We start from the raw sequence: 17,116 nt of genomic DNA on the forward strand, positions 1-17,116 counted from the left end.
ATCCACGGCGTGCCAGGAAACACCGGCGCGTTGCTAGTGCGTGCCGAACATGGCACGCGCTAGTGCTGCGCGTTCCCATTGCCGTGAATGGGCGCGCTAACGGACACGTTGCACGGCATTAATTTCGCCGTGCAACGCTGTCCGTTTGCGCTTTCCCATTAACGCAATGGGAACCAAGCCTAACCCTTTTGGCGCTGATTGGCTGAACATTAATTACTGACCAATCGGTATCAAAAGGGTTGATCTAAAATAGCGATCACCACTCTGCATGCATAGGCAGCAGCAATAGTAAAAAGAGAAAGAGAACGAGCGAGAGAGAATTTCCCTGACGGGAAATTCTTCCACGCATGCTCTCTTTGAAAAGGCAGGACCTATGGGCGCAGGATGCGTCGCTGCCTGTGAAAAGCAGGAATCCAGCGACGCATCCTGAGCCCATAGGCTTCCATTGTAGCCAGTGACGGGCAGCGCAGGATGTGTCGCTAACCGATTTTCCGATGTGCAGAAAAGCGTTCCTCTGAATGTTTTCTCTGTCCGACGGACCTTTTTTATGCAGGATCCAGTGAAAGACGGATGAAACGGATGGCCATCCGTCACAATCTGTCACTAATTGACGGATTGTGACGGAAGCTGAAAGATGGAAGTGTGAAAGAGGCCTTAAAAAGTCAAACAGTGCTCACTACCTTCCAAGCCCTGCCATGCACCCAAGCAGTAGTTTTTACCCGCATACAGTGGGGGAAATAAGTATTTGATACACTGCCAAATTGCAAATATTCCAACCTACAATAAAGCAAATGCTCTTTTTTATTTCTACGTTGCTTTAATTCCTGTGACGCACTTGGGTTAAAAATGAAGGTTATTGAATGTGGTTTTGAGCACTATAAGGGGTGCAGATTTTAGAAAGGTGTCACTTTGGGGTATTTTCTGTCAAACAGGTCCCTCAAAATCAATTCAAATGTAATGTGGTCCCTAAAAAAAAATGTTTTGTTGTAAAAATGAGAAATCAACTTTTAACCCTTCTAACGTCCTAACCAAAAAAAAGTTATGTTTAAAAAATGATGCAGATGTAAGGTAGACATGTGGTTAATGTTATTTATTAGCTACCGTATATTTCTGTTTTAAGGGCATAAAAATGAAAAGCTTTAAAAATTGCAAACTTTTAACAACTTTTCCAATATTTTCACAAATAAAATGCAAGTCATATCGAACAAACTATCATGAAGTACCATATGTCACGGGTAAAAAAAAATACAATCTGAGAATTACTGGATCCGTTGAAGAGTTCTAGAGTTATTACCTAAAAAAAGTGATGCTGTTCAGTATTGAAAACACATTGGCCGCCAGGAAATTGAAAACAGGTTTCGTGGTGAAGCTGTTAAAATTCCACAGATAAAAGTGCTAACTGCATTCATTAACATATGATTAACCTAACCTTAATTATCCCCAAGATGTAAATACCTAAGCAAGTTATCATGCTGACATCTTGGCCTTCAGGTTATTATGCACAGATATTATTTTAATGAGAAATTAATTTGAAAAGGTATCTCCTCTATTACTACCACCAACTAGAGGTCTATTCACTCAGAGTGCCTTTCAAGACGAATATCAGTCCTCCGCTGAACTTTATTGCTTGGTAGAGAAGAGTCAGCATGTTCTTCCTTCCACCTCTACGTTCTCAGTCAACCATCATCTGCTCTATATGTAAAAGGATCACTAAACAAAGTACAAGCTAATCTTGTGCAAATACCCATAAGGAAACTTTAATACCTGCTTATGGAAAACATCCCAAAACAAGACATAAAGTGTTCTTGTTAGCAGGTCCCTTGCTATATTTTGTTTCCTTTGGACACTGTACATTATGCATTGTATATACAGAAAAAGGGGTCCCTTAGGAACCCTGTTCTCCCGAAAGAAAGCAATACTTCAGCAGCAGCTGCTCCTCCACTGCGGAGATATAAAGGGACATAGCGGTAATCGGGACATCATTAAGCACTTGACCACAGACTGGAAGTCCTGCCCTAGGTGGGAGTAAAGCAGCAATGGACTACTAACAAGAAGAAATAAATGTGCTCATTATTTAGCAAAAAAAAAAAAAAAGTTTTTGAAAAATAGGGCAGACTTTATTAGGAATTGAGCTGACAGTTTGTACAGGATTCCCTCATGTCCAACTTGTCAAAATATGCTCCACAATTATGTCATATTTAGTGCCAATAAAAATGTCAGCCCTCCTACACGATGTCAGATCAGATGTACAAGCAAGATGTTTTACATATGACAGGCCTGTCAATTTAGTGAGCAAGTAGGAAATCTAGGTCCAGCATTCATTTTATACACAGCCCAGACAAATGACTGAACTTTGTGTGCATCCAATACTGCAATACTGATGATGAATGTTCATTTTTTTTTCCACACAATGTAGAGGGAAGATCAGTGAGTGAGCAGTGACCTGTCAGAAGCCAAACTGATGAATACGTAAGCAGGGCACCACATGAAGACCCCCCACAGGCCAAACTGGAAAACAAGGTTATTAACAAAATATAAAGATTACACAAGAACCACAAGACAGATTTCATCAACCAAGGCATCATTTTAGTCAGTATAACAGGGCCGACCTGACACTGTCTGTAGGTCACTGTGCACAATCCTGCTGACAGGTTCCCTTTAAGAAGTGCCACATCTGTATGGAGCACACACACGGTCCGACATTGTATCACAAGATTCAAACAATGCTTTTGTCCTTGTGTGATGGATTATCAGAAACAATGACTATATAATATCATACATACCATATAAACCATCTAAAAACATTATATTTATGCTGTTCTGACACAGTGGAAAGATTTCAATATGTTTATGCATTTACTAAATCCCTTCAATCTAAATGGGTCTGTTTAGTTGTAAGTACATTAATGCAACAGCCAAAGAAATTAATGACAAATTTGTCTTGGGCGAGTATAGCCTAAATATTTCTCTTAGGCCTAATTCATGTGTGTTTTTCACAGAGAGTACACGTATCCATTATAAAAAAAAAAACAATCTTGGAGGCAAGTTCGTTTTTCATACACAAGTCATGGATTAAAATCACCCATCCAAGTCTATGGGTCTGTAAAAAATTAGTAAGAGCACACATTGCCTGTGTCTGTGGTAATAGCGCTGCACTCTGATGTCATCCGAGAGCAGTGGGGTGTTTCGAACGCACCCGTAGACTCGGATGCACTCGCAACATGCAGCGATTGTTCTCACATGCCAAATCGGCATGAGAAAGTAATCGCAGATCTGAGGTGCCCCATAGAATAACATTGGACCGATGTTTTATCGCATAGCACTCGTCCGTGTTATAAGCTCGTGTGAGCGAGACCTTACTCCCACACTCCAAAGACATACGGATACGGAATTTGGATTGTGAGCCCCAATGGGGACAGTGATGTCTAAAGCGCTGCGGAATATGATAGCGCCATATAAACAAAGCATAATAATAATTGCCATCTGTGAGCTGTCCGGTTTAACATTGTAATTGACGAGCTTTGCAATTTTTTTTTCGTATATACAAAAAACAAATCACTGATAAAACTGATGGCAAAAACGGACAAACCACTGCTGAAAATCTAATTCAAAACACTGCTAAAAATTTTATTTTGCAATGTTGAAAAATCACTGAAGTCTGAATGAGGTCTTAAAGCTTATAAAGATGATCGACCACTGACAAAAATTGGCTATAATCAGACGACGTAAGAACCTGCTTTATTACAGCTTGTGCCGTCTTCGGTTCTGCTCAGTTTATCTTTTGTCTGGAAGCGGTCACACAATGTGCTGTCGACAGATCTCATTACCTTTATTATGGGTCTCTCGGTTTATTATTTTGAGTGCACAAGGGTGAAGTGCTGTAAACATATTATAGGTGTGATTAGCTCATTAACCGCTTAATACCCCCTGTTGTCATTTCATTAACATAGGCATCCTGGATTTTCGAACATATGAATGCCATCCTCAGGCGAGTGAAGAATAACATCCCTTGACGGCGTGAGTTTTTCCCAATCCCGCACACATACAGCGTGACTTTTCACTTTACCGTGCTGATAAAAGAATGCCTTCCATCCAGTATATGTAAAGTTTCTTTGTGACATCTCATTGAAGACGTCCTTGTATTTTTGGGGCTTTAAGCATATTTTATTTTGAGTTTTATAAATCTAAGAAGATCCAGTAAATTCTTTACACCATCAGAAATAACAGTCCCATTAAATCACGCAAGTCAAGCATGTAATCATAAATGTTTTGTATACAGCAGAGAGCCATGGCTGGTAAGCAGATGATATTCGCTTTCCTAGAGAGTGCAAAACCATTAACGATACAGATAACCTGCGCATTAGTCACAGTCATTAGTTTCTGCCACAGCAATCAAGCACAGCGCTATTTTAATATTTCTTGTATTCAGATGGAAACTTGAGGCTCACTACATCTAAATCAATAAGGCACACACTTAACACAGTAATTAAGACAGCACTAAAGCCTCCATCGTATTATAGAGCTAAATTTAAAGAGATGGGCGTATAAAAAACGCAGTGTGCATTAATTAGAAAAGGCATTATGTAAGGACACATAGCAAGCGGAGACGTGCCGTCCTACAGGGAAGCACCTCCAGACGAAAGCCAAAATCTAGCACTGTCTGCAACCAACACTGTAACATGAAGATCACAGCTTTAATATAGGTGTTTCAGAACCTCATTAACCCTCTTGTACGCAACATAATGCCATAGCTAGATATTATATGCTTAATCGCAAAATCATCTAACCATCATGTGCACGACATTGAAAGGACAATCCTTTGTGCAACCCCCGGTCCACAATCCAAGTCAGTGCTCTCTGGCCGTAGACCGGAGCTGCGGGAATTTCTAGACCTTCCAGAAATCTGGGCTCGCCTTACAATATGCTGTCCTGGCGAATCATAACCTGTGCACAGCACAGATGAGGTCACACAAGGGTGGCAAATCCAACGCCGCACCGAGAAGTCTGGACGGACTGGAAATTCGTTCAGCTCCTTCCCACGGCCAAAGAGCACTGACCTGGACCGTGGACCAGGGTTGTACAAACTAGTTAGCATATCTTCAATAGATTCCATAGTAAAGTCCACATTTCTACAGCCTCGAATAAAACCAGCAGCTTTATTTAAAGGGAACCTGTCACCTGAATTTGGCGGGGCCGGTTTTCGGTCATATGGGCGGAGTTTTCGGGTGTTTGATTCACCCTTTCCTTACCCGCTGGCTGCATGCTGGCCGCAATATTGGACTGAAGTTCATTCTCTGTCCTCCGAAGTACAAAACAAAAATCATTGTTCTCAGCAGCACATCGTCTGGTGAAAACTGCAGAAATGCTGCTGATAACACGATACTGTATGAGGACAGACTGATCTACCAGTGATTGTTCAGTCCCCATCATTCTTTGTCAGTTGTTGTAAAGAGGCATGGAAACAAGCATCAAACGACTTCAATATTGTTGATCACACCCGTTTACCGGTTTGAACTCAGTGCATGTAATTACAATTAAAAGGTTTCTGTGTGATGGTGTAATACGTTAACATTTGAGACCCCAGTTTAAACTTTTTCCCGGGGCTCCTCCACTTTGCCTAAAACCGGCACTGTAGGCGACCTTCACATTTGTGTTGGAGGCACTTTAAAAAATATAAAAGGTGAAACAATGAAACATACAACTCTATTCTTTTCGTCAAAACATATGTCACCGTTCCAGAACAGGGCCATGACAATTGTAAGAGTTGTCTAATATGTGATCGGTGCATGACCTAGTGGTTGGACCTCCATCGACCTAAAACTCATCACCTAGGGATAGAGGTTATCTTTCCTTCACTAGGCTCTCCCTTTAAAGTAGATTGGATCTCTGTAGGCTGAACAATTGTTTGGCCGACATTTCTCTCTCCCAACTCAGGAACACTCTAACCCAATGGCGGATTATCTCTAGAGAGAACAAAAAGATCGGGCACCATGATGCAGCAGGCCAGATCCTTCTGTCCACTGACATTATCTTATGATGAAGAATTGTGAGGCTCCCATACACAGAATATCAACTGTTACCGCTGATATTGGTGGGTTCAGCTAACTTTAGTGTAATGTGCATGAGGGCATTTGGTTTTAAAGTATCTTATGAGTTTAGAGCAGGTCTTTGAATGATCTTGACATATTTCTCTTTATCATCCTCAAAGGGAATCTGTTACCAGGTCTATTGCGCCCAATCTGAGAACAGCAAAACGTAGAGACAGAGATCCCTATTCCAGCGATGACTCATATAATTGGCCAACTGCTGTAGTTATGATATCATCATTGCTTTATTAGCAGATGATTATACCTAGACAACTAGTAAACCTGCTACCATGTAGTAGTCCTCCATATCAATAAACTCTATATAATCCCACCAACATCACCGATTTGCAGCTTTCTGTCTATTCATAGTATACATAGAAAGCTGCCCATGAATGGTGTGAGATTACATAGAGCTAAAAAAAAAAATTAAATAAATCAGGGAACAGATCGATGTTCAGTAGCTAAAAAAGGGATGTTATCAAAACTGCAGCAAGCAGCCCAGCAAGTGATACGTCACTGAAATGAGGTTTGTTACAACCACATCATGCTGCTGTCAGATGGGTATATCCAAATGAAGGGGGAGTACCAACCAAATATAAAATATTTTATTGATAACAATTAAAAGCAAGGTAATAAAGGATTTACACAATACAGGGGAGATGAAAACAAGGCAGAGTGGCCCCAAAGCAATCCATGTTTAGGTTAACCAAATACGTATACATGAAAAGAGTCATATCCAATGAGTGGTAAAAATACATGCAGCAGCAGGCGCAGGATTTGTAACAATCAATGTAAATATAAACACAACACTGTCAAGCGGTATCTATATATATAATTGCCTAAGGGTTTTTCCGTCTGTCTGTCTGTCTGTCTGTCTGTCTGTCTGTCTGTCTGTCTGTCTGTCTGTCCTGGAAATCCCGGCTCTCTGATTGGTCGAGGCCGCCAGGCCTCGACCAATCAGAGACCGGCACAGCATCGACGTAGAAATCCCGCATCTCTGATTGGTCGAGGCCGCCAGGCCTCGACCAATCAGCAACGGGCACAGCGACGATGATGTCATAAAGGACGTAGACGTCTCACGATTCTGATTCAGCGACGGGCACAGTATCGACGTAGATGTCATAATGGTTGCCATGGCGACGATGATGTCATAAAGGTTGCCTCGACCAATCAGCGACGGGCACAGTCTGCCGCGAATTCTGGAATCATCATTGTCCATATACTACGGGGACATGCATATTCTAGAATACCTGATGCGTTAGAATCGGGCCACAGTCTAGTATATATATATATATATCGTATATACTCGAGTATAAGCCAACCTGAGTATAAGCCGACCCCCCTAATTTTGCCACAAAAACTGGGAAAACTTATTGACTCGAGTATAAGCCTAGGGTGGAAATTTACCGGTGAATTTCAAAAATAAAAATAGATCATTATTTCCCCATAGCTGTGCCATATAGTGCTCTGCACCGTTCATATTTCCCCATAGCTGTGCCCCATATAGTGCTCTGCACCGTTCATTTTGTCCCATAGCTGTGCCCCATACTGTGGTCGGCACCGTTCATTATTGCCCCATATACAATGCTCTGCACCGTTCATTTTGTCCCATAGCTGTGCCCCATACAGTGCTCTGCACCGTTCATTGTGCCCCATACAGTGCTCTGCACCGTTCATTGTGCCCCATACAGTGCTCTGCACCGTTCATTGTGCCCCATACAGTGCTCTGCACCGTTCATTGTGCCCCATACAGTGCTCTGCACCGTTCATTGTGCCCCATACAGTGCTCTGCACCGTTCATTGTGCCCCATACAGTGCTCTGCACCGTTCATTTTGTCCCATAGATGCTCCACATAAATCTGTGCCCCCGCTGCTGCAATAAAAAAAAACAAAAAACACATACTCACCTCTCTTGCTTGCAGCTCCCAGCGTCTCGTTCCGGCGTCCGGTCCCGGCGCCTCTGCACTGACTGATCAATTTTGCCACAAAAACTGGGAAAACTTATTGACTCGAGTATAAGCCTAGGGTGGAAATTTACCGGTGAATTTCAAAAATAAAAATAGATCATTATTTCCCCATAGCTGTGCCATATAGTGCTCTGCACCGTTCATATTTCCCCATAGCTGTGCCCCATATAGTGCTCTGCACCGTTCATTTTGTCCCATAGCTGTGCCCCATACTGTGGTCGGCACCGTTCATTATTGCCCCATATACAATGCTCTGCACCGTTCATTTTGTCCCATAGCTGTGCCCCATACAGTGCTCTGCACCGTTCATTGTGCCCCATACAGTGCTCTGCACCGTTCATTGTGCCCCATACAGTGCTCTGCACCGTTCATTGTGCCCCATACAGTGCTCTGCACCGTTCATTGTGCCCCATACAGTGCTCTGCACCGTTCATTGTGCCCCATACAGTGCTCTGCACCGTTCATTGTGCCCCATACAGTGCTCTGCACCGTTCATTTTGTCCCATAGATGCTCCACATAAATCTGTGCCCCCGCTGCTGCAATAAAAAAAAACAAAAAACACATACTCACCTCTCTTGCTTGCAGCTCCCAGCGTCTCGTTCCGGCGTCCGGTCCCGGCGCCTCTGCACTGACTGATCAGGCAGAGGGCGCCGCGCACACTATATGCGTCATCGCGCCCTCTGACCTGAACAGTCAGAGCGCAGAGACGCCGGGAAGATGGAGCGACGCCCGGCGGCTGGAACAAGGACAGGTGAATATTACATACTTAACTAGTCCCAGCGATCCTGACGCTCACTCTGCCTGTCACAGCTGGTCTTCAGTGCCGCAGCCTCTTTCTCTATCAGCGGTCACCGGCACCGCTGATTAGAGAAATGAATAGGCAGCTCCACCCCAATGGGAGGTGGAGCCGCCTATTCATTTTTCTAATGAGCGGTCCCACGTGACCGCTGAAGAGGGGAAAAACTGCAGCACAGAAAACCGTGGGACAGGCAGAGTGAGCATCAGGATCGCTGGGACTAGGCAAGTATGCCTCAGCGCCCTCACCCGCCGACCCTGCCACCCACCTTGACTCTAGTATAAGCCGAGAGGGGCACTTTCAGCCCAAAAATTTGGGCTGAAAATCTCGGCTTATACTCGAGTATATACGGTAAATATATATATAATATATATCTACTATATAAAGCGGAATGTGTGTGTGTGTGTGTGTGTGTGTGTGTGTGTGTGTGTGTGTGTGTGTGTGTGTGTGTGTGTGTGTGTGTGTGTGTGTGTGTGTATGTATGCATGTCCGGGATTGGCATCTGCACCGTCGCAGCTACAGCCACAAAATTTTGCACAGTCACACGTCTGGACCCTGAGAGCGTCATAGGCTATGTTGTGAGGTGAAATTTTAACCCCGCGCTTTCCAATTCACCAAACAATTTTGCCCCCATCTACATAATGGGGAAAAAGTGAAAGGAAAAGTGTTGGAGGCGTCGCAGCTACAGCCACAAAATTTTGCACAGTCACACGTCTGGACCCCGAGAGCATCATAGGCTATGTTGTGAGGTGAAATTTTAACCCCACGCTTTCCAATTCACCAAATAATTTTGCCCCTAACTACATAATGGAGAAAAAGTGAAAGGAAAAGTGTTGGAGGCAAATTGACAGCTGCCAGATGTGAACAAGGGGGACTTAAAGAGTGAGAGCGATGGTGCCAAAGAGTATATACCGTACAGTTGCTAAGGTGGGGCCCCGACATGGGATACTCACCACACACGGGGATATGGACACACACAAAATGTGCCACACACTACCACGTGCTTGAACACATATACCACCCTCAGCACACATTTCACCACACATACACCAACCTCGCCACATAAAAGTCGAAACACAAAAGTCGCCGCTCAAAACTCTCCACGCGCAAAACTCGCCACATGCAAATATATATCTATATATATATATATACTAGCTGAAGAGCCCGGCGTTGCCTGGGCATAGTAAATATCTGTGGTTAGTTATAGCACCTCACTTCTCTTATTTTCCCATCACGCCTCTCATTTTCCCAATCACATCTTTCATTTTCCCCCTCACATCTCTCATTTTCTCCCTCACACCTCTCATTTTCTCCCTCACTCCTCTCATTCCCGCCTAACACTTGTCATTTCGACCTCACATCTGTCATTTTCCGATCACTACACTATTTTCCCTCACTCCTCTTATTTTGCACTCACACCTTTTCATTTTCACCTCACACCTCTCATTTTCACCTCAGTATATACATGTTTGTCATCTCCCTTATATATAGTATACACCTGTATGTCATCTCCTGTATATAGTATATACCTGTATGTCATATCCCCTGTATATAGTATATACCTGCTGTGTGTCATCTCCCCTGTATATAGTATATACCTGTATGTCATCTCCTCCTATATATAGTATATACCTGTATGCCATCTCCTCCTGTATATAGTATATACCTGTGTGTCATCTCCCCTGTATATAGTATATATCTGTGTGTCATCTCCTCCTGTATAGAGTATATACCTGTATGTCATCTTCTATATATAGCATATACTGTACCTGTATGTCATCTCCTCCTGTATATAGTATATACCTGTAGGTAATCTCCTCCTGTATATAGTATATACCTGTATGTCATCTCCTCCTGTATATAGTATGTACCTGTATGTCATCTCCTCCTCTATATAGTATATACCTGTGTGTCATCTCTCCTGTATATAGTATATATCTGTGTGTCATCTCCCCTGTATATAGTATATACCTGTGTGATCTCCTGTATTAGACCTCGTTAACACGTTATTTGCTCAGTATTTTTACCTCAGTATTTGTAAGATAAATTGGCAGCCTGATAAATCCCTAGCCAACAGGAAGCCCTCCCCCTGGCAGTATATATTAGCTCACACATACACATAATAGACAGGTCATGTGACTGACAGCTGCCGTATTTCCTATATGGTACATTTGTTGCTCTTGTAGTTTGTCTGCTTATTAATCAGAATTTTATTTTTGAAGGCTAATACCAGACTTGTGTGTGTTTTAGGGCGAGTTTCGTTTGTCAAGTTGTGTGTGTTGAGTTGTGTGTGGCGACATGCATGTAGCGACTTTTGTGAGATGAGTTTTGTGTGGCAACATGCGTGTAGCAACTTTTTGTGTGTCGAGCTGCATGTGACAGGTTAATGTAGCAAGTTGTGTGCAGCAAGTTTTGCACATGGCGAGTTTTGCGCGTGGCGAGTTTTGAGTGGCGACTTTTGTGTTTCGACTTTTATGTGGCGAGGTTGGTGTATGTGTGGTGAAATGTGTGCTGAGGGTGGTATATGTGTTCAAGCACGTGGTAGTGTGTGGCCCATTTTGTGTGTGTGTTCATATCCCCGAGTGTGGTGAGTATCCCATGTCGGGGCCCCACCTTAGCAACTATACGGTATATACTCTTTGGCGCGATCGCTTTTGTTCACATCTGGCAGCTGTCAATTTGCCTCCAACACTTTTCCTTTCACTTTTTCCCCATTATGTAGATAGGGGCAAAATTGTTTGGTGAATTGGAACGTGCGGGGTTAAAATTTAGCCTCACAACATAGCCTATGACGCTCTCGGGGTTCAGACGTGTGACTGTGCAAAATTTTGTGGCTGTAGCTGCGACGGGGCAGATGCCAAAACCCGGACATACATACATACACACACACACACACACACATTCAGAATATATATATATATATATATATATATATATATATATATATATATATATATATATATATATATATATATATATATATATATATATATATATATATATATACACACTAGCTGAAGAGCCCGGCATTGCCTGGGCATAGTAAATATCTGTGGTTAGTTATTGCACCTCACTTCTCTTATTTTCCCATCACGCCTCTCATTTTCCCAATCACATCTTTCATTTTCCCTCACATCTCTCATTTTCTCCCTCACACCTCTCATTTTCTCCATCACTCCTCTCATTCCCCCGTAACACTTGTCATTTCAACCTCACATCTGTCATTTTCTGATCACTCCACTATTTTTCCTCACTCCTCTCATTTTAGCCTCACTCATTTTCATTTTCACCTCACACCTCTCATTTTAACCTCATCACCTCAGTATATACATGTTTGTCATCTCCCTTATATATAGTATACATCTGTATGTCATCTCCTGTATATAGTATATACCTGTATGTCATCTCCCCTGTATATAGTATATACCTGAATGTCATCTCCTTTTATATAAAGTATATACCTGTATGTCATCTCCTCCTGTATATAGTATATACCTGTGTGTCATCTCCCCTGTATATAGTATATATCTGTGTGTCATCTCCTCCTGTATATAGTATATACCTGCATGTCATCTTCTATATATAGCATATACCTGTATGTCATCTCCTCCTGTATATAGTATATACCTGTAGGTCATCTGCTCCTGTATATAGTATATACCTGTGTGTCATCTCCTCCTGTATATAGTATATACCTGTATGTCATCTCCTCCTGTATATATATGTACCTGTGTGTCATCTCCTCCTCTATACAGTATATACCTGTGTGTCAACTCTCCTGTATATAGTATATATCTGTGTGTCATCTCCCCTGTATATAGTATATACCTGTGTGTCATCTCCTCCTGTATATAGTATATACCTGTATGTCATCTCCTCCTGTATATATATGTACCTGTATGTCATCTCCTCCTCTATATAGTTTATACCTTTGTGTCATCTCTCCTGTATTTAGTATATATCGGTGTGTCATCTCCCCTGTATATAGTATATACCTGTGTGTTATCTCCTCCTGTATAAGACCTCGCTCACACGTTATTTGCTCAGTATTTTTACCTCAGTATTTGTAAGCTAAATTGGCAGCCTGATAAATCCCCAGCCAACAGGAAGCCCTCCCCCTGGCAGTATATATTAGCTCACACATACACATAATAGACAGGTCATGTGACTGACAGCTGCTGTATTTCCTATATGGTACATTTGTTGTAGTTTGTCTGCTTATTAATCAGATTTTTATTTTTGAAGGATAATACCAGACTTGTGTGTGTTTTAGGGCGAGTTTCGTTTGTCAAGTTGTGTGTGTTGAGTTGCGTGTGGCGACATGCATGTAGCGACTTTTGTGAGATGAGTTTTGTGTGGCAACATGCGTGTAGCAACTTTTTGTGTGTCGAGTTGCATGTAACAGGTTAGTGTAGCAAGTTGTGTGCAGCAAGTTTTGCGCATGGCGAGTTTTGCGCGTGGCGAGTTTTATGTGTGGTGCCTTTTGAGTATGTGAAAGTTTTGTGTGAGGCAACTTTTGCATGTGTTGCAACTTTTGTGCATGTGGCAATTTTTCCGCGTGTGCAAGTTTTGCGTGTGGCGAGTTTTCCATGAGGTGAGTTTTGCACTTGTGGCGAGTTTTGCAAGAGCCTAGTTTTTGCATGTGGCGAGTTCTGCGCGTGGCGAGTTTTGAGTGGCGACTTTTGTGTTTCGACTTTTTAGTGGCGAGGTTGGTGTATGTGTGGTGAAATGTGTGCTGAGGGTGGTATATGTGTTCAAGCATGTGGTAGTGTGTGGCGCAATTTCTGTGTGTGTTTATATCCCCGTGTGTGGTGAGTATCCCATGTCGGGGCCCCACCTTAGCAACTGTACGGTATATACTCTTTGGCGCCATCGCTCTCATTCTTTAAGTCCCCCTTGTTCACATCTGGCAGCTGTCAATTTGCCTCCTACACTTTTCCTTTCATTTTTTCCCCATTATGTAGATAGGGGCAAAATTGTTTGGTGAATTGGAAAGCACGGGGTTAAAATTTCACCTCACATCATAGCCTATGACGCTCTCAGGGTCCAGACGTGTGACTGTGCAAAATTTTGTAGCTGTAGCTGCGACGCCTCCAACACTTTTCCTTTCACTTTTTTCCTCATTATGTAGATAGGGGCAAAATTGTTTGGTGAATTGGAACGCGCGGGGTTAAAATTTCGCCTCACATCATAGCCTATGACGCTCTCGGGGTACAGACGTGTGACTGTGCAAAATTTTGTGGCTGTAGCTGCGACGGTGCAGATGCTAATCCTGGACATACACACATACATACATACACACACACACACACACACACACATTCAGCTTTATATATTATTTATATATATATATATATATATATATATATATATATATATATATATATATATATATATATATATATATATATATATATATATATATATATATATATATATATAGGTCATGTGACTATATATAATATATATATATTAGCTGAAGAGCCCGGCGTTGCCTGGGCATAGTAAATATCTGTGGTTAGTTATAGCACCTCACTTCTCTTATTTTCCCGTCACGCCTCTCATTTTCCCAATCACATCTTTCATTTTCCCCCTCACTCCTCTCATCCCCCCTAACACTTGTCATTTCAACCTCACATCTGTCATTTTCTGATCACTCCACTATTTTTCCTCACTCCTCTCATTTTGCACTCACACCTTTTCATTTTCACCTCACACCTCTCATTTTCACCTCATCACCTCAGTATATACATGTTTGTCATCTCCCTTATATATAGTATACATCTGTATGTAATCTCCTGTATATGGTATATACATGTATGTCATCTCCTCCCGTATATATTATATACCTGTGTATCATCTCCCCTGTATATAGTATATATCTGTGTGTCATCTCCTCCTGTATATAGTATATACCTGCATGTCATCTTCTATATATAGCATATACCTGTATATCTCCTCCTGTATATAGTATATACCTGTATGTCATCTCCTCCTGTATATATATGTACCTGTATGTCATCTCCTCCTTTATATAGTATATACCTGTGTGTCATCTCTCCTGTATATAGTATATATTTGTGTCATCTCCCCTGTATATAGTATATACCTGTGTGTCATCTCCTCCTGTATTAGACCTCGTTCACACGTTATTTGCTCAGTATTTTTACCTCAGTATTTGTAAGCTAAATTGGCAGCCTGATAAATCCCCAGCCAACAGGAAGCCCTCCCCTTGGCAGTATATATCAGCTCACACACATAATAGACAGGTCATGTGACTGACAGCTGCCGTATTTCCTATATGGTACATTTGTTGTAGTTTGTCTGCTTATTAATCAGATTTTTATTTTTGAAGGATACCAGACTTGTGTATGTTTTAGGGCGCGTTTCGTTTGTCAAGTTGTGTGTGTTGAGTTGCGTGTGGCGACATGAATGTAGCGACTTTTGTGAGATGAGTTTTGTGTGGCAACATGCGTGTAGCAACTTTTTGTGTGTCGAGTTGCATGTGACAGGTCAGTGTAGCAAGTTGTGTGCAGCAAGTTTTGCGCAAGGCGAGTTTTGCGCGTGGCGAGTTTTATGTGTGGTGCCTTTTGAGTATGTGCAAGTTTTGTGTGAGGCAACTTTTGCATGTGTTGCAAGTTTTGTGCATGTGGCGTTATTTCCGTGTGTGCAAGTTTTGCGTGTGGCGAGTTTTCCATGAGGTGAGTTTTGCACTTGTGGCGAGTTTTGCAAGAGCCTAGTTTTTGCATGTGGCGAGTTCTGCGCGTGGCGAGTTTTGAGCGGCGACTTTTGTTTTTCGACTTTTATGTGGCGAGGTTGGTGTATTTGTGGTGAAATGTGTGCTGAGGGTAATATGTGTTCAAGCACGTGGTAGTGTGTAGCGCATTTTGTGTGTGTGTTCATATCCCCGTGTGTGGTGAATATCCCATGTCGGAGCCCCACCTTAGCAACTGTACGGTATATACTCTTTGGCGCCATCGCTCTCACTCTTTAAGTCCCCCTTGTTCACATCTGGCAGCTGTCAATTTGCCTCCTACACTTTTCCTTTCACTTTTTCCCCATTATGTAGATAGGGGCAAAATTGTTTGGTGAATTGGAACGCGCGGGGTTAAAATTTCGCCTCACAACATAGCCTGTGACGCTGCAAAATTTTGTGGCTGTAGCTGCGGCGGTGCAGATGCCAATCCCGGACATACACTCACACACACACACACACACACATTCAGCTTTATATATATGCAAGTCAGTAGTCCCGTAATAAATAAGGGGCATTAGGTCTTAATAAGGTGTGCTTGAAAAATAGCTACACCAAAAAATGAATACTAATAAAGTGTCAGTGCATTTGCAGAGCTAAAGTGTATAAGTAGTAACACAATCAAAGAATGATTTGTTACACGTAGCACAATGTGCTGGTTATAATGACAATATAGTATTAGATATAAGTAAAGTGCCAATGCATTGATAAATGTGAAGTCTATGCACACTGATATAGGGGACAAAGAGCTATGGGCAGAGTAGTAAGCACCATATAAATACAGTTAGGTCCATATATATTTGGACAGAGACAACGTTTTTCTTATTTTGGTTATAGACATTATCACAATGAATTTTAAGCAAAACAATTCAGATGCAGTTGAAGTTCAGACTTTCAGCTTTCATTTGAGGGTATCCACATTAAAATTGGATGAAGGGTTTAGGAGTTTCAGCTCCTTAATATGTGCCAACCTGTTTTTAAAGGGACCAAAAGTAATTGGACAATTGACTCCAAGGCTATTTCATGGACAGGAGTGGGCAACCCCTTTGTTAGGTCATTCTCAATTAAGCAGATAAAAGGCCTGGAGTTGATTTGAGGTGTGGTGCTTGCATTTGGAAGATTTTGCTGTGAAGTAAACATGCGGTCAAAGGAGCTCTCCATGCAGGTGAACCAAGCCATCCTTAAGCTGCGAAAACAGAAAAAACCCATCTGAGAAATTGCAACAATATTAGGAGTGGAAAAATCTACAGTTTAGTACATCCTGAGAAAGAAAGAAAGCACTGGTGAACTCATCAATGCAAAAAGACCTGGGCGACCACGGAAGACAAAAGTGGTGGATGATCGCAGAATAATCTCCATGGTGAAGAGAAACCCCTTCACAACAGCCAACCAAGTGAACAACACTCTCCAGGAGGTAGGCGTATCAATATCCAAATCTACCATAAAGAGAAGACTGCATGAAAGTAAATACAGAGGGTTCACTGCACGGTGCAAGCCACTCATAAGCATAAA

The 17,116-nt window shown here is 42.1% G+C and overlaps 1 protein-coding gene across 3 annotated transcripts in view; it reads right to left on the minus strand.

Moving 5' to 3' along the window:
* Positions 1-17,116, minus strand: part of DMD (dystrophin) — a 4,179,683-nt gene that overhangs the window by 129,387 nt on the left and 4,033,180 nt on the right. The gene's annotated exons all lie outside the window — the stretch shown is intronic.

The sequence above is a fragment of the Ranitomeya imitator genome, chromosome 3 (assembly GCF_032444005.1).
Source record: "Ranitomeya imitator isolate aRanImi1 chromosome 3, aRanImi1.pri, whole genome shotgun sequence".
NCBI classification, from domain to species: Eukaryota; Metazoa; Chordata; class Amphibia; order Anura; family Dendrobatidae; genus Ranitomeya; species Ranitomeya imitator.